General features: G+C 38.3%; 1 protein-coding gene across 6 annotated transcripts in view; it reads left to right on the forward strand.

Annotated features, from left to right (window-relative positions):
• Positions 1–23,839, forward strand: part of PTPRM (protein tyrosine phosphatase receptor type M) — an 883,942-nt gene that overhangs the window by 239,117 nt on the left and 620,986 nt on the right. The gene's annotated exons all lie outside the window — the stretch shown is intronic.

Genomic DNA, 23,839 nt, shown 5'->3' on the forward strand with positions numbered 1-23,839 from the left:
AAATAAATGTTTTGGCTGTCCTTCTTTCTCTTCTTTCTTGGGCACTCCAGGTCTATATTTATATGCCTCTTGAAGTTGTTCCACACATCATTGATGCTTTGTTAATTTTTCTTAGAAAATCTCTTTTCTGACTCTGTTTTATTTTGGATAATGTCTAGTGTTGTGTTTTCAAGTTCACTGATCTTTTATTCTGCTATGTCTGTATTGTAATTATTCCAGTCCAGTGTAGTTTTTAATCTCACACATTGTGGGTTTTAGCTCTAAAAGGTCTCCTTGGTTTCTTTAAATGTCTTTCATGTCTCTACTTAACATTCTGAACATGTATAGTCATAATAACTTTAATATCATTGTCAACTAGTTCCAACATTTGTGTAAGTTCTGGGTTCACATCAATTGATTGATTTATCTCCTCATTATGGGTCCTATCTTCTTGCTTGTTTATATGGTTACTAACTTTTGATCAGGTGCCAGACATTGTCTGGGATATGTTATTTGGAAACAAGTTGGTCTTTTTACATCTTGCTTTAAAGATTAGTTAGTCAGACTGGAGCAGTGCACAGTCCAGGGTTATTCCCGGCCAGGGAGGCCACACTCTCTTGGGTACTTATGATACTATGTCTATTAAGAGGTTTTTTCAGAATGGCTAGTGGGAACATGTGCTATTCCTGGCCCCATGTGGACATTGTCATCTCTATTCCTTTTGGGTAATTCTTTTTCCAGACTTAGGTAGTTTTCTTACATGTTTGTGCTGACAAGAACTTAACTGAATACTCAAGGAGAAAGCTCTGCAGGTTTCCAGAGCTCTCTCTCTTTGAAGGTCACTTTTCTCCATTATTCTGTCCTGCAAGCTGTAGCCACCTTGTCATCTCTAAACTTTCTCTACATAGACCCTTCAACCCAGGAATTCCGCTGGGCTCTGCCTGAATTTTCCCTACTTATTCACAGACTGGAGACTCTCTTGGGAGTAGGCTGGGGTAATTTTAGGGTTCACCTCATTCGTTTCCCATCTTTCAAGGATGCAGTGTCTTGTAAACTGTTATTTTGTGTATTTTGTCTGCATTTTGTCTGTTTCACATGAAATGGTAAACCTGTGCTGTTTTTCCATTGTTGTGGCAAACAGTTCTTTTTTGCAATGTTTTTCAGATTTTGAAAATGGAGCCCTTTTTCCAGAGTGTCTAACTGGACGGGCATTGGCTTTCAAAAATGCCAATGTAGTAAGAGGGAAAGTATGTTCTGTTAGTTAAGTAATATTTCTGTGATGTAGTAGCCCTTAGAAGCTGGGGTCTCAGAGTTGGCATGACATCGAGATTTGGCATAGAAACCCTCCAGTCCTGTTCTCTTCAACTAGAAGAATTCTTTAAACAATAATATACTCCTCTCATGTAGTTATAAACTAACATGCAGTTTTCTATCATATGATAAGTTGCAATATGTATAAAGGATTTAATTTTCAATAAATTATAAATATTGACATTCTGACATGCTGTAATTATTCTCTTAAATATGTCATCTGGAATCTAAATACCATAGTAATTTGAGACCCATATTTTTCATTTTAAATTATGAGGAAGTTCTTTTTTAACATTTAGAAATTTTACATTATTCCTCTTCCTTCTCAGTGTCATATTTTCATTCCACTTTCCTCACTGAATTTATTTCTAATGTCATGTGTTTGCTTCTTTGACACATTTATCTACATCCAAATAAACATATACGTTAAATTAATGCTGTAAATTTTTCTCATGTTTTAAAATCAGGTTCTTCTGAACTGAGGTAACATTGTAGTTATCAGTAGAACACAGTTGATCCAAACAACATAAATATATAAAGGACTGATAAATAATATGTTAGCATAATCATTGAAATTTTATTTGAATACATCTCTTTGAGAAGAGAGGGTATTTTATTTTTTTTCTAGTTGGTCTATCTACCTGTGGGTATTATTACTTATTGCTAGAATAAGACCAGATGAATAGATCATATTGATAATGCAAGGTAAATTTAACATTAAGGAAACGTTCAGTGGTATGCCTAAAATAGTTATGGATTATGTGAAATAAGTTTATATAAACATAATGACATCTGACATCTGTACTTAATTTATTTGGAGTTTTATGAATTTTAGGAGCAACTCCACTTTTGCGTGGGGTGGATAGGCAACAGAACTTTAGATACCAATTTGGGCTATTTTTGTACTACCTCTACTCATTTTTAATAATTGACAATTGACCATTAAAAGAACCTAAACTTGTACAGTGGGTAAATATAGAGTTTTTATTATAACAGAAGTAATCCTAGCTTTGTGAAAGATTTTAATTGATTCAATTTATGAAATTATTTCTCTGCTGTTTTTCACATCTACTCTGGAAAGCAATACATACCTACACAGGGTTGCACTCTGACTACCCTGTTGTCCTGTAACAGAATGATGGATAGAAACAGCTCTGGTAGGATAATCGGGGTCACATTGTAAAATTGAACTTGTCCTTGCACCATGCGATTCTGAGAAGTCATGGAATTTGGGCTCAGGTCAAGGGCATCCTGTCATGCACTCCTCTGAGCAGTGTTAGGTTTTTACTTGGAATGAATTGCCAGAAAGCCAGTAGGGACTGAGGCTACAGATCTCTCTATCTGAGCACTTTAAGGATGAAAAAGGCTTCTTGCCAGACAGGAATGCTCTGCCAGGCAGATGGTTTGTGCAGGAAATGGTGCCTGTCCTTAACTTCATACTGCTCACTCAAATTGGCTGAGAGGTTTTACAAATGTTTCACTCCTTCCTCTGGAGTAAAATTTGTTTGCTTTTATCTTGGCCAATACCATCTTTGGAGGGAGCCTTTAACTAAAGATGTCAGGGAAAGATGTAACTTAATTTCTAGGGAATATGATTCACACAACACTGTTTCTTCTAAACAAACTTAGATATTTTTTTTAAGAGACTTAGGGTAAAAAGTAGTGAAAAGAATAAAGAAAGCATTATTAATTGGCTAGATCTGGGTGTTATTGCTTCCAGATGAAAGCTTTAAAATTCACCTAAGCACCTTCACCCCTTTACTTCAGTCATTCAAGAGCAGTTTTTGCTCTGCCCTAAAATAAAGTTTTTGTGCTGTATCCTCCTCGCACAGAATGGCATCCTAGTCCCTGGGACACTTACTTGGACCATTACATATTTGTCTTTACCCACTGGACTCTGGGTTCTGTTCCTCTTTGTATCAACCACAGAACTTGGCACACAGTGCATTCTGGGAGGGAATTAAGAGTTGCCCCAAGCACATCTGAAATCTTGCTTCTACTTAGTAGTTGTGATATCTTGGGGGCAGTTATCTACATCTCTGGTCCAAGTTTCTCTACCCCAATGTGGAAGTAATAGGAGACTCTACAAACAGAATTAAGGCCAAAATTAAATTTCTTTGAAGTACTTGGTGCCTGTGCCCATGAATGCTTGATTAACATTAACTGCCATTGTTACTGTTATGGATGGAGTGAATGTAGGAATCCACATGTGTAGCTGCTGTCGTCATCCATGTTAGAATGTAAAGAGAGTAAGCAGAACTCCTGCCCACAAGGAAGCCATGTTCTAGTCAAGTGACACACGGAAATTCATGGCAAAACTACAACAGACTGAAAGGCTTCTTTTAGGGGCCCAGGAAGACTTGGATGTTAAAGTTTGATTCCTCTTAAGGTTAGGGTTGAGGAAGTGTCTCAGGAGAGATAAGGCCTGGACAGTGATCTGGGGAAAGAATACAAAATTTTCTAGACAGTAAGGTAAATAGGTAGGGTGTTTGAAGGAGTTCAAGTGGTTTAGTACTTCTGAGGTGTGACATTGAGAAAGGGATAGGGATTGCAAATCCTGGGAGAGGGGATTAGAGAGGGAAGCCTTCCCCCCGCCCCCCATAAAAGAAAATGGCTCTAGTCCCTGAAAGGTTCTATAAAGTAGAGGGTAATTGTCAAATATTAATTTGTGAAAACTGATACCAGATGAGTCCACATCTCTGCTGATGAAGTACTTGCTAATTTATACCTACCACTATACCTTAAACTAGGGTGAGATTGTGCGGGATCTTTCTGGAAGAAAACTGGTGGGTCTTCTCATAGCAGAAAGAATATATTTGCCTGTCTCCCTAAACCTGTGACGTTAGGCACATCCATGGTCATCCAGTCACTGTGCTGCATAGTTCTCCTCTAGGAAGACCTCTTGGAGCCCAGAGGTAGGCAGTGTGTCTCCAAGTGTCCCTCTGTGTCCCTCCTGCTGTCTCTCTCTGGGTGAGCTCCCTGTTGTGCTGCCAGAGCCCTTCTGGTACAGGCCTGCATGGATCGTAATGAAATAACTGGATTTAAGCTGCCCCAGCTCATTCCTCCCAGTAGGTATCACCAGCTAAATCGAAGGTAGTTATCTTAGAATTCGGCCTCTCTGCTTCTTCAGATAGTAACCCAAAAAGCTACTCACTCTACACAGTTAAACTGGCTTAGCTTTTTTTATTTTATTTATTTATTTATTTATTATTTTTTTAAGTATATTTTATTGGTTATATTGTTACAATAGTTCCAATTTTTCCCTTTGCTCCCCTCCACCCAGCACCCCCCTTCCCCAACAATCCCCTCCCCAAGTCCATGCCCATGGGTCGTATATACAAGCTCTCCTGCCTCACCCTTTCATATATTCTTCTTCTTTTTTTAAAAATAATTAATTAATTAGTTAAATATTTTAACAATAAAAAATAACACTCCCTCCCTCTCAGACTTAAGGCCTTTACAATCTTATAAAGGACAATGGGTGAAGGTCTCAAGCTCCTCTAGCTGCTTCAAGCTGGACATGGTCGTCGTCCTACCTACCCTTGGGTCAAGAAATCCCTAATAAGAGTGGGGGTGTGGAGGGGAGGGTGGCCTTCCCACAAGGGGAAGGATCGTGCAGACTCCAGGTTGGTTGGCTGTCTCTGGACAATGGCATGCTTGGTTTAACAGGCTGGCATCCTTGTTGTATTCTGGGGGCAACAGGGTTAAAGGACATCATTCAATCCATAACCACTAGATAACAAAAGACAGGTATTAATTTTTCAATGTCCTACATTAGGGAAAAGAAGGGCTTCTTTGAAGGAAGGTATGCCAGGTACATCTCACCTGTCCAAAACCCTTTTGCCCATTATACTTAGTTTGGACTGAGGGAAATATTTTAGGTTTCCCTCCTCTCAGGCCTCTGGGCTCTTTCTGTCCAAGCCATTAGGATAGAAAAGAGAAACCAGTTTTAAAGTGAAGCCCACAGACCACCCCGTTCTTCACCAACCCAGCCACTTAGTTCAGCCAAACCATTGAGTCTCAGGAGGCAGCAATGCAGACAGGATTAAGTGAGGCCTATACGTACAGACAATCACTCAGGTAATGAGACCATAGGCTTATGCCCTTTGAAAACAGAAAACACATGTTAATTTATGTAACATAACCCACATACAAGTCTCTAAATTTGTAGGACTGTCTTATCGGAAAGACATCCAGTTGCAAGGCATTTGACATTCTTCTTGCCTGTAAATTAAACATCTTTGATAATGCCACAGACATAGTTTAACTTTCAAATGAAAACAAATTTTAAATGAAAAGAAACTTTAAAGACGGTTAGCTGCACTACTTTATAGTCTACCACTGGGTATTGTGATCCTCCTTGAATCGTGATTTTTCTCCCTAAGATTACCCTCCTTGTCATTAAAGGGACTGCATTAAGTTCATTTTTAATTTATCCTGTTCATTTGCATAAACACAATAAGAGCAGCAAATGATCACTTATGATCTTCAGTTCTGCTTTGCTGGAACTTACGAAAGGAACATTTAGGGTGACCTTCAGTCTGCCCTTCAGGGTACAGAAGCTGAGCCACATACCTGGCATTCGGCCTTGCCTGTAAACACCTGTCTTTTCCAGGTCCTCCTGGTTTTCCATTGTGCCTTAAGGTCCCTTCTAGCCATCTTTCAGGAAAACAACCTTCATTTCTTCCCTGGAAAGATTGCTATGGACCGCTCATCCATCCAAGGTACCAGGCCTTTTATCTTGTGGACTTTTATTACCTTTGAAAGTCAGTCCTAGTTGCTCAGGGCTTTTTGATAACAACCAAAGCCCAAGCATGTCTCCTTTAGGCATGACATTCCAGTCAAAGTCTTAGTTAAAAAAAAAACAAAAAACCTCTATTAATAACTGGTCTTATTAGTTTTATGCAAAGAAACTTAGGTCATTACTTACTTCTTTAGAATGCCAAATTCTGGAGGGATCAGATAGGGAGAAAATATATACAGTGTGAAGGAAAATCCTAGTCCTTCTAATATTCACTGAACTTGCATTTCTATTCTTTATATTTTTATTTTTCCCCCCACTAAAAATTTTTCTGTTTGCTTGTTTTTCCATTACAGTTGTCTCACTTTTTTCCCCCTCTTGCTTCCCTGCACCCTGCCCCCCCTTCTTCCACATTCAGTCTCCACCCAGTTGTCCATGTCCATGGGTCATTTATACATGTTCTTTGACTAGACCCTTCCCCTTCTTACCACTTCTCTCCCTCCCATCTCCCCCTTTGTTACTGTTAGTTTATTCCTTGTTTACATACCTCTGGTTCAATTTTGCTCATTTGTTTGTGTTGTTCATTAGTTTCCTGTAACAGGTGATAGCATAAGGTAATTTTCTTTTGTTGCCTGGCTTATTTCGCTAAGCATAATTCTCTCTAGTTCCAATCATGTTGTTGCAAATGGTAGAAGTTCCTTCTTTCTTTCAGTACTTATTCATTGTCATTTTCCCCCTTTGTACTCGTGTTCCTCTTTGTCTCTCTCTGTTTCTTCATCTTCTTAAAGCAGATCCTTTAGCATCTCTTGCAATGCTGGTTTGGTGGAGATGTATTCTTTTAGCCTTCTTTTGTCTTGGAAACTCCTTATTTCACCTTCCATTTTGAATGAGAGCCTTGCTGGGTAGAGTATTCTTGGTTGTAGGCCTTTGTTTTTCATTACTTGGAATATATTTTGCCATTCCCTTCTGGCTTGTAGTGTTTCTGCTGAGAAATCTGATGATAGCCTTATTGGAGCTCCCTTGTATGTTATTAGTTGTTTCTCTCTTGCTGCTTTTAGGATTCTCTCTTTGTCTTTGAATGTTGGCATTTTAATTATGATGTGTCTTGAAGTGAGCCTGTTGGGGTTCATCTTCATTGGGACCCTCTGTGTTTCCTGGACTTGCATGATTCTTTCTCTCTTCATGTTAGGGAAGTTTTCTGTCATTAGTTTTTCAAAGAGGTTTTCTATCCCTTGCTCTTCTTCTTCTCCTTCTGGAATTCCTACGATACGGATATTATTACGTTTCATGTTGTCCTGCAGCTGTCTTAGAGCCTCTTCATTTTTGTTCAGTCTTTTTTCATTTTGTTGCACTGTCTGTGAGTTTTTGTCTACATTGTCCTCCAGCTCGCTGATCCAATCTTCTGCTTCCTCTGGCCTATTTTTAATTCCTTCTACTGTGTTCTTCAATTCAGAGATCGTATTCTTCATTTCCTCCTGGCTCTTATTGATAGCTTCCATGTCCTTTTTGATGCTGATATAATTCTCAGTAAGTTCCTTATAGTTTTTCTGGAGTTCACTGTAGTTTTTCTGGAGTTCTTTGTATTTTCCGCTGAGTTCATTGAGCTTCTCCATAATCCATGCTTTCAATTCCATATCTGATAGTTGGCTCCCCTCTATTTCATTTAGTACTCTTTCTGGGGACTCTACCTTTCCTTTCGATGGGGGTGTTGTTTCTCTGTCTCCCCATTTTTGTGACTCCTATTGGTTGTTGGTGCTTCTTAGAATGATCTGCACTTCCTGGATCTAAACCGGCTTAGCTTTTATTTTTGTGTGATTCCTGAAGAAAGAACACTTCGACACTGTCTGCAGTAGACACTGATATTGATTGTAGAGGAAATTATAACAGGATCTCCAGGTTTCCTGATGGAAACTGGCCCCTTCAAGGCATCCTCTAGGTCCAAGAGTTCCTTCCCTAGGAGCCCTTCCACCTCTGTGCAAGAACTTTCCCTCCGAAGACCCCAGATATCTCATGTTGCCAGGCTGCTAGTACTCTGGGCACAGCCACCTTCGCTTGGTGACTTCTGCTGCAAGTGTCACTGTGGCCTGTGGGGAAGGACAAGTGCTTTTCCTTTGGATCTCAAGTGTCGGTCACACTCTTCCTGCTGATTCTTGTCATCACAGAGATCCATTTACAGTAACCTGACTTTGCCAGTGGTTCAGCTGCAGTGGAGGGAAGTGCAACATGGGAATCATGCAGCCTGTCAGGTCCTACCTTCAAATACCGTCAGATTGGCGCTTGGACTGAATGTTCTCCCAAAATTCATATTTCGAAACCCAAGTGCCAATCTGATGGTATTTGAAGGTAGGACCTCTGGAAGGTAATTAGGTTTGGATGAGTTTCTGAACTGTGATGGGATTAGTACCTTTATAAGATGAAAGGAAAAGAGCTTGTTCAGGCTCGTTCTCTCTGTCTCTGTCTCTGTGTCTCTGTCTCTGTGTCTCTCTCTCCCTCCCTCTCCTCCCCTTCCCCCTACCTCCTTGCTTCCCTCTCTTTCTCTGCCATGTGAGGATATAGCAAGAAGTCTTTACTCTGATCCTTCTGCAAACCAGGGAGAGTCTCACCAGGAACTGAATTGACTGGCACCTTGATCTTGGACTACAGAGCCTTCAGAATTGTGAGAAATAAATGCTTGTTGGTTAAGCCACCTAGTCTGTGGTATCTTTGTTATAGCAGCCTGAGCTGACTAAGACAGATGCCCATGGTGTGGTACCCAGCAGGCAGTTGTAAATTCAAACAATTCAAGTCTGGACCAAAGGGGCTCTAATCCCTGACTCTTCAGTCTGGCCTGCTAGCTGGATTAATTTGTATCACCTCTCACACTGAGCCACACCAGAACTACATCAATAAAATCCTTTCCTCTCTGACATCCTCTGTTCCCACTCCTGGGCTACTTCCAGTTCACCTCTTAGACAAATTCCCATCTTCCATGCAGGCCTCATGTGGTTCCTCGTTCTGTTTCCCTGAGACTGGGCCATGGTTCTTCTTTTTTGAGTGTTTCCTGACCCCGCTGAGGGTATGCCTCACTTTCCAGTGCAGCACTTGTATGTGTACTATCAGTTGTCAGAATAATCTGTCTAGAGGAAGCAGGATTCTGACTGTTCCTCAGGGCAATGGCGTTTGGGGAGTTGCTTCCCAATCAGTGGAGGCATATGAGCAACCCCATGGTGTTCTAATGGTTGTCACCAGCCAGCTCAAGAGCATTTAGAAGCTGTTGTATTTTTTGTGGTCGTGGTTGTTTTGCTTTGATTTTGCTGAATAACATTCTCTTTCTTTGAGAGAAGGGATCCTGTAGTGTTGTTTTTTTAAAAATCACTTTTATTGCTTATTTTTTTCTCTATAACTTTCAGGGTTTTCTTCTTTTTCTCTTCATTCTCTTTCTCTCTTTTTTATCTTATCTTTTCCTTTCTGTAACTGGTAAAATAACCGTATCAGAAAGGTACATTTTTAAACATAGTTTTACTTTTTATTTTTCTATCCAATTACTAAGGTTAAAAGCTTTGCCTTGCCATTTATAATAAAATGAAACTTAACCTCTAATACTCTCTCCTTCTTGGGATGTGGTGAAAGAAGGACCTCATTGCCCAGAATGCTTTATCCAAGCTGACTTAGAGGAAGGAAGGCGTCTGCTGTCAGGGGAGTGGACTCTGGCCCAGGGGAAGCTTGCATGGGAGGCCCTCAGCTGCTCGGGATGGCCCTGGCTGCTTACTGAATCTCCTGGGTGAATTCGATCCTACTGCACTGTTTAGACTTTGGTAAAGGTGCCTGTCTTTTTGTTTTTAAGATTTGGTGATATTGGTCTTCTCTTGCTTCCTTTGCTATAAAGCTTGCTGTCATTTCACATGCAGTGGCTCTTAGTACTGTTGGGACTAGAGTCTCTTTCCAGCTTTTAAAGGAGGAAATAGGGTAGGAGCCAGGATGCTTCAGAGAATGGCATTCCTAGTTTAGCTGTATTTTATCCTAAAGAGAATAGAGGTTAAATGCTGAAGCCCTGGTTCCCAAACTGTGCACCAAAGCACCCTGAAGCCGACTTACAGGAGTGTGGAGGGATGTTTATATTTTCAAAGGAAACAACAAAATCAACTGGGTATCATGCAAGCAACGATTACTAAGTTTTCTAGACTTAGCTATTTACTAAACAGAATGGTTACCTCTTCTTTTGGCCTGGCGGAGTACCATGTGGGGAAGCACACTGAAACACTTAAAAGTACCATGACCAGAGAGAGCTTCGGAGCTTCTGCTCTTAAGGGTCTTTTAGAACTCGGTGTTTGTGAGGGGTGGAGGAGTGGTAGAAAATAAGGTAAGAAAAGTTAAGAAAATTCAGATTTGAAAATTGGGTAATTGGACCAAAATGACTCTTAATTTAAAAGACTCCCAGGTTGACTAGTAGTCACTGATCTCTATAGCGCTCTGAATAGGAGACTCCTTGCATTTTATTTGGTATGTAAGCCCTGATATCCTATCTCCTAGTCATCCCTAAACCCAACCCATGAAGCATTTTGCCTTTTTATTTTTACCCCAATATTTGCTCATTTACTGAGTATGTATTGGACACCACTTATATCCAGAAGCTGGGGATAGAGCAGTGAGCAGAACAGATGGAAATTCCTGATGTCTTGAAGCTTATATATTTTTTGGAATAGTATCAAGTAGGTTATAGTTGGTGCTTACTATGTGCCAGTCTTGTTCTAAAAGTTCTGCTTTTATTAACTCATTTAATCTTCACAAAACTTGTTCCATAAGTATAATTATTATTGCCATCTACATGTCTGGCATAATGGTGGCTCTCAGACCACCTTGCTCTTCCTACTCACTGGATCCTCATCAACTTGATATCAGTCAGGCAAAAGGGCAGCATTTAGAATCTAAGTAAACATGACTTCATTCATCTGGTCACATGTTTCACTGTGTGATGCTCTGATAGGGTGATGAGAGCCTGTTTTGTATTATCCCACCACAGACTACATACTTCATATTATCTGAATGTATCCTCATCTCCAGGTGTAAGATTATATTTCAGACTTAGTGGAAACTACATTAGCAAAATGTTAAGGCTTTTAATGTGCCTTTCTAGGACTTGTTCTAAATACAACATGCTATGATAGATTAAAAATGGCAGTGCCACCCAAGTTCTGATTTTAACTAAGAGGGGCTTACTTGCAAGTTGTGCTGTCCAGTGAGGTCAAGTGCTATGACTTCAGAAATATAAACTGAATGCATTAAATGCCCTCTTTCCATTTGTTGCTGGGCTCAGTTGTTTCCTTGCAAAGCAGGAGTCAATAGAAACTCATGAATTTGAAGATGTTGAATAGTTATGGTTATATCAAGTGAAATTTCTACTTAATAAAAAAGCTTATATTGTTATTTTCTTTCCCAATAATCAAAGTAATACTTGCTCATCATGGAAAATATAGAAAATTATATAACAAAGTAAAAGTAACTTCAGTCATATCATCCAAAGAAAATAACTTTACTTTTTGGCATATTTTCTTTTAGTCTTTCTCTGGGCAAAGATATACTTCTATTTCTTTAGCAAAACCCTGTTGTTCATTGCCTGTGTACACAGCATTGTGGTTGTGTTTCAGTGCAAAATAGAATAAACATATGTTCCCCATTAATACAGGTATAGAGAAAGGCAAATTATTATCTGCCTAATCTCAAAAGCAAACAAACCCATTAGTTCCCCTCAACCATAACCCCCCCACCCCCACCCCGTTCTTCTTCTCACATCTGTGGAACTGACTTCATTAAAAATAGTTAGGTCTTGTCGCCCTTCTCAACTTCTTATTAAAACTCACCTAATAGCAGACGGAAAAGAAAATGTGTCGCATCTTTACCCCTTTGCAGTGGCACTCCCCACTGGTTTGCAAGTGGCTCTGGTTTGCAAGTCTTTCCTCTGGAGAGAGATTCTTTGATGTCAGGGACTATGGTCTATCCATCGTTTTACCCTTGGAAAGTATAAGTGAGCAACATATGTTTGCATCTCCTTCCTGCTAAAACCTTGCTCCAGGGCATCAGTGAGTTTGGTCAGGCATTGTCACTGAGCATCAAGGATCACCTAAACTTTAATAACAGAAGATAAAAGAAATCCTCTCCTTCCCCCATGCAGCATTCAGGGAATCTTCCTGCCTCTTTATCAGGGCCTCTCTGTGCGGTTGTACTGGAGCAGTTCTCATTTTCCCCATGAACACATGCTCACATCAGTGTATGCAACTCCATGGTGGACATGTGTGTCCTGAGATTATAAGGAAGCATGGTTTTCTCCCAAATGTGGACATTACCAATTACCTGTCAAAAAGTCAGTATATACATTCTGCATTTATTGTACAGGTGCTTTACCAGATGCTTCAGGAGTTTTAGAGAGAAGCCAGATAGTCGATGACTACAGACAGTTCGTGATGCAGAGCAAGGTGACAGTGGGTCGCACTTCCTACAGGAAGATCTGAATCATTTCGGAATTTTTAAAAATACTGTGTGTGTGTACATATATGTACATGTGTGTATAATGTGTATACTTAGTCTCACCTCATACTTACTAAAATCAAATGTGTATAGGAATCTGTAGTTTTAAAGACTTCTTACATGGTTCTGGTAGTAGCTAGGTTTACAAACTACTATGTTAGAATTATTAACACCAAGAAAAGTTTGTCGGAAGGGAAGTTGAAACCTGAAAGCAACCAGACTGTAAAGTCTTTAAAGCAGGGCCATGCCCCTCCTGCTCTGTGCAGGAGCTGGTTTAGATCCTGTCATTCTTGCACTGGAAAGGTACTTTGTTCATGAGTTCTTTGGAACTGGGCTGATACTGATAGTGGTGCTCTGTGCCACAAATCTGTTGGCAAGGATGCTCTTTTTCTAGACTGAATAAGAAATTGGAAAGACTACAGTGAAAGGGATTGTTCCAATCGAATAGAGAAACTGTTTTGAAAGCCATGTAAGAAAACTGGATTGTGGAATCAGCCCTGCCGGTACTACAGTTGATATAACATGTGTGCTAATACTACATAGTGTTCTTTAAAGGATAAATGAAGTAATAGGTATGAAAAACATTTGTAAAAGGAAAAGTTGTTACACATATGAATGATGGCATTCTCTAAGTATTGCAATAAGGAACCACTTTTCATCTCTTTTTTGTCTGGTCTCTGATAAGTCCCAGCAGTTCTCCTGCAGTGCTGCTGAATTCCACAATTTCAAAGACCTGCAATGACTGTAAAGACCAAATTGTATTTTTAAATAAAAATGAAATGATTTTCAGATTGCCTGCCATTTGGATTATCTGTACTATTTTTATCATAAATAATGAAAACCTGAATATAGATAATAATAATAGTGATATCTTTGTGACAATGTGTATGGTTCAAATCACTTCTATGTTGAGAGGAACAAACAAAATAATATATATATAAATGTTAGAGACATTTATTTTTGTGCATAATATTTTCAGGAAATCTGAAAGCCTGAGTACATAATAATTATATATTTGCCTGCCTTAAAATTCAAGATGACACTCTTTCCACATTCAAGATAACAATAGATGCATATTTTTTTCCCAGGAAAATACTAGTATATTCTGCCATAGCTAACCAAGGTATTTATATTCCAGAGATAGGTGGCTAAAACTAGACTCCTAATGTAAAGTGGCATTTTCATATCATAGGTTTGTAGATATGTGGAATATCAGTTGAAAGAGTGTATGAATAAGTAACCAAAACGTGTTTGTGTTATGTTATTGAAATTTTTAAATTGTGGCTGTGAGATAACTCTTAAAGATTTCTTAAGTGAATATGACATATAAATCTCAGAGTATCAGAAAGGATCGGTAAGATCCTTTGCAAGGCCCTTTAGTGGATGTAACTGTGGGTCTCATAGAGTGGAATTCTTTAATTTGGTTTTAGAAAGGAAGAATAAAGACTTCCATGTGGTACTTCTAAAATTTTTCTGTGTTTAGTGGAAACTAGACTGCTCCTCCTTGGGAAAGAACTGCCTAACAATGGTCCTTTCCCCCTTGAAAATTTGCATTTTTCTTCTTTTCTGTCTTCTTTCTATATATTTATTTACTTATACCTCTTTGCTTTTCCCCTTCATATTGGTGTTGATGATTTTAATAATTGAATATTGATTATCTTCATTTTTTTATGTTCAAGTGGTAATTAAATTATTTAACAAATATTGTCTTATACTTTATAGAATAAATGTTCTAGTTAACTTGGAACTAAATGGTCCACCTCCTTTCTTTTGACTGTTGTGTTAAATCTCATGAATATAGTTCTAAACACTTTATTGTTTTACTAAATTAAATATAATAGACTGTGGCAAATGTTCTGTTTTGCTCCACCATATCCATTCATCTTTTTTTCAGTAATAAAACCCATATTTCCCTTGGGCCTCACCTTTCTTACTGCAGATCATTTGCTACAGGTGGGGTTCCATTCTAACCTTAGGAGTAAGACATGTCAGCCCAGGCTGCCCAGAGCCTCAGAACCAGCCATAAAGATTGGTTCAGAGGCAGAAATCTGACTTTGATTTTGCAAGTCCATGTAGCCCCATCTCCCTAACCATGATTACTTATTTAGAGACAGAGTGAATCATGAGACTTATGTCATAGTTGCTAGGAAGTGGTATGCTCTATTTCCCAGGCCCATTGCTGCTGCCAGTTATCCTGGCTGAGACAAAGGCAGCCATTGGAGGGCAGTGCTGATGGATGGAGATTTGAGTCAAGGCGTCGTCTGATGTCTGCTTTCACTCTGCACCTGCAAGCATTTTTATCCTGGATCTGTTAGTTACATGAGCCAATATGTTTCCCTTTTGGATTAGCCTAGTTTGATTTTTTTCTGTCACTGTGGAACAGAACAGACTCTGAATATTGTTTGTTTATGAGATAGGTTGTGGAGTTTATTTTGAATCTCTCATCTCACTACTTTAAAAAAATTAAGTACAGTGATAGGAATTATGAGGAATTTGCTTGAATATATTTTATGAAGTTCCAGAATAGCATTTACGTAGACTTGTGATATAAGGTAGGGAGAATTCCAGTTTCTTGAAAGTTCTGGACAATCACAATCTTCAATGTTACTGCACTTTGTTTTGAGGGAAATATATACTCCTTTCATTTTTAACAAGGGCTGGATTGTGTTGTCAACTATTGATTGTCTATACTGGGAAGTGGAACAATGTCCTTAATTATTGTCAAATGTTATTTATATTTTACTTTGAAATAAAACCCTTGAGGAACAAGTCTATTTTGCTTATCATGTCAGCTTTATACCAACACAAAAATATATTTATTTTCTGAACATTTCAATTAGCAGTCCAGGCAGAGAAAGGCTTCCTGAGTTTTAAATTTTGTTCTAGATAATTTTCAGGGAAAAAATATACATGTGATTGTTAAGAAATAAATTACTTATTAGAAGACACATATCCATGTATGGTCATTAGGCAAATTCTTCCTTTGATGGTTTCAAATCTTGAGGCTCATGAGGAAGATATCTGGGAGCAATGAAAATCACTCTGTGGGTCTTTCTGCCAGAGTTCACAGGGAAAGAATAATCTAGATTACTGCCTGTCTGTCAGGCTCTGTGCTGGAAAGACATTGGCGATATGTTCATTATTTTCAGGCAGGATTCAACTTTGTGTTCAAACTTCAGAGCTTGCTGTGGCAAGAAATTGACAAGTGGTCAGAAATGTGCCTTTAGTGACATGCCTCTGTAATATGTTTTGTTCAAATGATAAATTGGTTTTATGTAGTAGGAAAGCCATTAGAAGCATATGGTGCAACAGTTGGCTGCAGTATTTGTTTGCTTGTTGGAATTCCAGAAGCTGCTACTCTTTGGCTTTGACATGACCTTGAAAATCCAAGATGCTTTGGTCAACGCATTTGTTGTATTAAATTTAATATAAATTTTATTGACACTTATGTTATATAAGACAGCCTTTCACTTCTTTTTTTACATTTCAAACTGATCTGAGATAAAAGGACAGAATGCAATTTGTAATGGACCACAGTGAAAGTAATTGGAGAAGCTACGTGCAGACATCAGGCTCATTATTTTATATTCACATGGCACTATTAAGTTCCTTGAACTGAATTCTTCCATAGAGAAGGAATTTCAACACTGAAGCTCCTGGCAAGTTGTAAGTGGTCATAATGTAACCAAAATTGTATAATGCAGAAGAGATATAGGGGCTATTCTGGAGCCTCTATTCTGCTTAATGCTTCATTACAAGAACAAAATGGGTATATTTCTAACTTTAGGTCAGACAGATTAGAGCATTTGGGGTTCAAATCAGTGTCTAATGAAATGGATGGTCAGCACTTGATTATTCAGAGAGCAATTTGTAGATTGTCTAGCACCAGAGTTGCTTAAAATACTCTGGCCATTAGCATAATCATGAAAATAGCCAGTTGCCTAGAAAAGGAAATGACTTAATGCTGTTGATGCTATGAATGGCTTTTGCTGGATGATTTGAGAATCCCATAGGATGCCAAATGGAACTGTAGGTTCAGAAAGTTTGTAAGATGAGCTCCTTGGCTTAGGAGTGAGAATTGGGAAAATAGTAGAACAAAAAAACTATTTAACTTACACTTTGAAATTCCTATCCTTTGGACACACAAGGATGCTGACACTTGCACTTTCTTTTCCCTTTACTGCCCTAGGTTAATTTAAACTGTTTTTGATGTTACTTAAGCTTTCTAGAACCTGAGAAAGGAGTCACTATAATGAGTGTTTAACACTTAATAATTAGCATATATGGAGCTCTTAGTCTAGCATTGTGCTAAGCACTTGTGGCTATTATTTCACTTAAGCCACATAACAGCCTGATACTAGGTGTTATTTTTTATCCCTGTGATGGTCAATGTTAACTTGGTTGGGTAATGGTGCCCTGTTGTTTGGTCAAACACTAGTCTAGATATTGCTGTGAAGATATTTTTAGAAGTGTTTAATATTTAAATCAGGGACTTTGAATAAAGATTCATAGTTAAATCAGTAGATTTGGAGTTAAACAAATTACCTTCCATAATATGGTGGGCCTCATTTAGTCAATTGAAGGCCTTAGAAGACTGAGCTGTCCTGAATATGGAATTCTCCTCAAGACTGCCACACACAAACCCTACCTGAGCTTCCAGCCTGCTGCCCTGTGGAATTTGGACTTGCCAGCTCCCACAGTTGCATGAGACAATTCTTAAAATCTCTTTTCAAAATATACTACTATAAAACCAATATAAAGTGCTGGTTTTGCTTCTCTGGAGAACTCTGACTCAATCACATAGTTCATAAGTGAAAAACATGAGATTGGAACCTAGATTTTTAGACTCTGGGGCTCAAGCTTTTTACTATTAAGCATTCTTGCCTCTTAAGAACAAACAATGACAATAGAAAAAATACAATAAAAAATTAAAAATATAAAAACAAACAGCAACAACAATTAAAAATCTTAATGTGATTTTTGTTTTAACTGACTTTCTCTCTTTCTGAGTCTTTTCATTGTTACTGATAATTTCTGCTGTTTACTGGGCTCAGCCAAAGCCTTTGTGATCATTGGTATTACAGTGGGTCACAGGCACTTCTCATCGAGACTGTGCATTCTTTGATTGTCCCTATACGAAGTTTCTTTATGGCATTTGAGTAAATATTCCTGTGCATTTTTAGAATTTATTATAGGTGTTTCAGGGCAAGACCTACTCGAAGCCTACCAATAGATTATCAGTGTCATCATTAGCACTGATTTGGACATGAGGCAATGAACTGGCATTGCCCAAACCTGCTGGAATAGGTAACTCTCAGAACTTATGAGGCACAAGAAACATTTAAAGTTTCATTTTTACATTATGCTGAGAGGTAAATTTTTGTGTGGAAGTTAAAATCAAGATTAATATTTTGAGGCACAGAAATATACATGGCTCAAAACAACAGTCATTATTATTGCTGTCAGTTTCCGTGTGTCACGAGTTTGAACAGGAATGGCTTATCTCTGCTCCCTGATATCTGGGGCTTCATTTGGACAGAGCTTGGAATCTTCTGAAGGTTTGTTCCCTCACATGTCTAGCAGTTGACGTTGGCTGTCATATGGGGACGTTGATGGAGCTGCTGGCTGGAGCACGCATGTATGGTCTCTTCACATGACCTGGGATTTCTTGTAACATGGTGGCCATATTCCAGACAAGCATCCTGGGGGGAGAGCTGGGTGCTGCATTGCATTTTATGACTGAGCAGCAGTGTCACACAACATGATTTTCACTGCAGTTGCAGAGGTGCTCCCAAGTTCAAGTGGAGGGAACATAGACCCCATCTTTCAGTGAAGGTGTGTCAACATCACTTTTTAGGAAGGGCATGTGAAACAGAGTATATAGTGTAGCCATCATTGGAAAATGGAGTCTACCCAGCATCCTCTGACCATAATTCACATCACATTCCTCCCACATGCAAAATATACTCAGCTCTTCCTTCAAGAACTGTAGTCTCATCTTATAAAAGCATCAGCTCAAAGTGTAGGATTTCACCATCTCCATAAGGTTTCGGTGCAGAAGTAATACCTCTGGTGTAGTTTTGTACAACCTGCTTAAGTACAGATCATTTCAGTCTGAAAACCTTTGAAGTAAAGAGACAAGTTATCTACCTCTCCATCCCAACCCAATATACAGTGGTGGGACAGGCATAGGAGAACTGTTATATAGAACCTCCCATTCAGCAATGGCTGGAATGGGAAGTATGCAGGAGTCATTGGTGCATAGAAATTCTGAAACATGCCATGCATGTGATGCAGCTACTTGATTAGCATTTAGTCCTATTTCTTAGAAATGATTCTCCATTGTTCTTGGCTTCACTCTGTCTCATTCTTCCTCTTGCAAAAGAAATGGCCAATTTCACTGAGTAGTTTTCCCAGCCTGCTTTCTTTGTTTAGTAGTTTTCGCATTCAAAGGTCTCCTCTCATTAAAACTGTCCATTTTGGTCAGAGCTGGCAGTGTTTGTTTCTATAAGCCTGTTTCTGAAAAACCTGGTGGCTTTCACTTGAATCTAATTTAAGTCCACTCCTTTAGACAACAGTCACACCCACCTTCTTGAGATAAGCCCTTGAGCTTCTACTGTGGGATGATGTCACTCTTAAGATACATAGAGACAGGGTCTATAAGGCATGTCCTTAAGATCCTTAGGGTTTTGTCTGGTCAGTTCTCTGAGGCACTAGCTTTTGTCTTTCTAGAATTTATTGAGGTACTTTATAGTGTGTGCTTGTCTTCATTGCCATAAGTTGTTTTCTGGCTAGAATTCATTATTATCTATCTTAGAAGAATGTTAAACTAAAAAAGAAAAAAATAAGTCTTGAGCTTCTGAAATTACTTTTTCAATCATGTTCAAAATGTATCTCATGAACTTGTATTGGATAAGTCTCAGGTGAGAGTGCAACACTTTTGAGAACTTCATGAAAACATGAAAAATATCTAGATCTGTGTCCTTTACATCAAGTTAGGTTGGGTCTTCACTTTTTTATCATGCAATGTTCTCACTCATGTGAAAAGCATCTTAACTTCTCATGACTACACAAGTCCTGAAGAATTTTCTTATGATTGAAGCTTTCATTTTGTGAAAATTTTTTCAATATGTTGAAACCTTAATATCTGTGGAATAAATTAAACCATACTAATTGATTGCCAGTGTTTTTCTATTGCTGTTGATTACTTCATTTTATAGTTATATACAAATATCTTTTTATTTTTATTTTATTTTTTTTTTGTTTTTTTTGTTTTTTTGTTTTTTTTATTTTGGTTTTTCAATTACAGTTGTCCCCTTTTCCCCCAATTTCTCTCCCCCACCCAGCCCACCCCCTCTCCCGCAATCATATCCCTCCCCGTTGTCTATGTCCATGAGTCTTTTATACAGGCTCTTTAATTAAACCCTTCCCTTACTTATCCCCCTTCTCTCCCTCTCCCCTCCCCCCTATTGACTGCTATTCTGCTCTTCGTTCTATTTAGTTCCTTTGTTTGTGTTGTTCTTTAGTTTCCTGTATTAGGTGATATCATATGGTATTTTTCTTTCTTTGCCTGGCTTATTTCACTAAGCATAATTCTCTCTAGTTCCATCCATGTTGTTGCAAATGGTAGGAGATTCTTCTTTCTTTCTGCTGCATAGTATTCCATTGTGTAAATGTACCACAGTTTTTTGATCCACTCATCTACAGATGGGCACTTAGGTTGTTTCCAGCACTTAGCTATTGTAAACAGTGCTGCTATGAACATAGGAGTGCATAAGTTCTTTTGAATTGGTGTTTCAAGATTCTTCGGGTATAATCCTAGTAGTGGAATCGCTGGTTCAAAAGGCAGTTCCATTTTTAATCTTTTGAGGTAATTCCATACTGTTCTCCATAGTGGCTGCACCAGTCTGCATTCCCACCAACAGTGCAGTAGGGTTCCCGTTTCTCCACATCCTCGCCAGCACTTGTTGCTTGTTGATTTGTTGATGATGGCCATTCTGACTGGTGTAAGGTGGTATCTCATTGTGGTTTTTATTTGCATCTCCCTGATGGCTAATGATGTTGAGCATTTTTTCATGTGTCTATGGACCTTCTGTATGTCCTCTTCGGAGAAGTGTTTGTTCAGGTCCCTTGCCCATTTTTTAATTGGGTTGTTTGTTTTCTTGATGTTGAGTCGTATCAGCTCTTTATATATTTTGGAAATCAGTCCCCTGTCTGTGATGTCATTGGCAAATATGTTTTCCCATATGGTTGGTTTCCTTTTCATTTTGCTGATGTTTTCTTTTGCTGAGCAGAAACTCTTCAGTTTGATGTAATCCCATTTATTTATTTTTTCCTTTATTTCTCTTGCTTTAGGAGATGTATCCGTGAAGAGATTGTTACATGAAATATCTGATATTTTCTTGCCTATGTTTTCCTCTAGGACTTTTATGGTGTCACGGCTTACATTTATGTCTTTGATCCATCTTGAGTTTATTCTCGTGTGTGGTGTAAGTTGGTGGTCTAGTTTCATTTTTTTGCAGGTCCCTATCCAGTTCTCCCAGCACCATTTGTTAAAGAGGCTCTTCTCACTCCATTTTATGTTCCTTCCTCTTTTATCAAAGATTAGTTGACCATAGAGGCCTGGGTTTATTTCTGGACTCTCTATTCTGTTCCACTGATCTATATGTCTGTTCTTATGCCAGTACCATACTGTTTTGATTACAGTGGCTTTGTAGTATTGTTTGATATCTGGTGTTGTGATTCCTCCTGCTGTGTTCTTCTGTCTCAAGATTGCTTTTGCTATTCGGGGTCTTTTTTGGTTCCATATGAATTTATGGAGTATTTGTTCTAGGTCTGTGAAATATGTCATTGGTATTTTAATAGGGGTTGCATTGAATCTATAAATTGCTTTGGGTAGTATGGCCATTTTGATGATGTTGATTCTTCCCATCCAAGAACATGGTATTTGCTTCCATTTATTTGTTTCTTCCTTAATTTCTTTCTTCAATGTTATGTAATTTTCAGAGTACAGGTCTTTTATCTCTTTGGTTAAGTTTACTCCTAGGTACTTTATTTTTCTTGTTGCTATAGTAAATGGTATTTTCTTTTTTGTCTCTGTCTCTGCTATTTTATTGTTGGTGTACAGAAATGCCTTAGATTTCTGTATATTTATTTTGTACCCTGCTATTTTGCCAAATTCACTTATTATATTGAGTAGTCTTTTAGTGGAGTTTATAGGATTTTCTAGGTATACTATCATATCATCTGCATATAATGAAAGTTTCACTTCCTCTTTCCCAATTTGGATTCCTTTTATTTCTTTTTCTTGTCTGATTGCTGTGGCTAGGACTTCCAACACTATGTTGAAAAGGAGTGGAGAGAGTGGACAACCTTGTCTCGTTCCTGAGTTCAGGGGGAATGCTTTCAGTTTTTGTCCATTGAGTATGATGTTGGCCTCAGGCTTCTCATATATAGCCTTAATTATGTTAAGATATGCTCCCTTTATTCCCATTTTGCTGAGTGTTTTCATCATAAATGGGTGTTGAACTTTATCAAATGCTTTTTCTGCATCTATTGATATGATCATGTGATTTTTGTCTTTCATTCTGTTTAGGTGATGTATTATATTTATTGATTTGTGAATATTAAACCATCCTTGCATCCCTGGAATGAAGCCCACTTGATCATGATGTATGATCTTTTTGATGTGTTGCTGGATCCTGTTTGCCAATATTTTATTGAGGATTTTAGCATCGATGTTCATCAGTGATATTGGCCTGTAGTTTTCTTTCTTTGTTGTGTCTTGACCTGGTTTGGGGATTAGGATAATACTGGCTTCATAGAAAGAGTTTGGGATTTTCCCTTCTTCTTGGATTTTTTGGAACAGTTTGAGGAGGATAGGAGTTAGTTCTTCCCTGAATGTTTTGTAGAATTCGCCTGTGAAGCCATCCGGTCCAGGGCTTTTGTGTGCCGGGAGATTTTGGATTACTGTTTCAATTTCCTTCTTTGTTATTGGTCTGTTGAGACTTTCCACTTCTTCTTGATTCAGTTTTGGAAGGTTGTATGTTTCTAGAAATTTGTCCATTTCTTCTAGATTGTCAAATTTCTTGTCATACAGTTGTCTGAAGTAATTTGTAACTATCATTTGTATTTCTGAGGTATCAGTCGTGATTTCTCCTCTTTCATTTCTGATTTTGTTTATTTGTGTCTTCTCTCTTTTTTTCTTGATTAGACTGGCTAGAGGCTTGTCGATTTTGTTGATTTTTTCGAAGAACCAGCTCCTAGTTTCGTTGATCTTTTGGATTGTTTGTTTAGTCTCTATGTCATTTAGTTCTGCTCTGATCTTGATGATTTCATTCCTTCTTCTTGCCCTAGGCTTTGTTTGTTGTTGTTGTTCTAGTTCTTGTAGCATTGTGGTTAGGTTTTTTATTTGAGATTCTTCTAGCCTTTTCAGATATGCCTGTATTGCTATAAACTTCCCTCTCAGGACTGCTTTTGCTGTGTCCCACAGGTTTTGGGTTGTTGTGTGCTCATTATCATTAGTTTCTAGAAATTTCTTGATTGCTTCTTTGATGTCATTGTTAACCCATTCATTATTTAATAGCATGTTATTCAATCTCCATGAGTTTGGGTGTCTTTGATTTTTTCCTCTGAGGTTGATTTCTAGTTTCAAGGCATTGTGATCTGAAAAGATGCTTGATATGATTTCAATTTTCTTGAATTTGTTGAGGCTTGTTTTGTGACCTATCATGTGGTCTATCTTTGAAAATGTCCCATGTGCACTTGAAAAGAATGTATATTTTGCTTCTTTGGGGTGAAAAGTTCTATATATATCAGTTAGATCCATGTGGTTTAGTGTGTTGTTCAATGCCTGTATATCCTTGGTGTTTCTTTGCTTTGATGATCTGTCTATTGTTGATAATGGAGTGTTGAAGTCCCCTACTATGAGTGTGTTGTTGTTGATATCCTTTTTGTGGTCTTCTAGTATTTGCTTTATGTATTTGGGTGCTCCTATGTTGGGTGCATATATGTTTATCAAAGTCATATCTTCTTGATGGATTGTTCCTTTAAGTATTATGAAATGTCCTTCTTTGTCTCTTTTTATTGTCCTTGCTTTGAAATCCATTTTGTCTGATATGAGAACTGCTACCCCGGCTTTCTTTTCCGGTCCGTTTGCTTGGAATATTTTTTTATATCCCTTTACTTTCAGTCTGTGTAAATCTTTTGTTTTGAGGTGTGTTTCTTGTAGACAGCAAATATGTGGGTCCTGTTTTCTTATCCATTCCGTTACCCTATGTCTTTTAATTGGAGCATTTAATCCATTTA

Source organism: Furipterus horrens, unplaced genomic scaffold (genome assembly GCF_987537825.1).
Source record: "Furipterus horrens unplaced genomic scaffold, mFurHor1.1.pri manual_scaffold_8, whole genome shotgun sequence".
NCBI classification, from domain to species: domain Eukaryota; kingdom Metazoa; phylum Chordata; class Mammalia; order Chiroptera; family Furipteridae; genus Furipterus; species Furipterus horrens.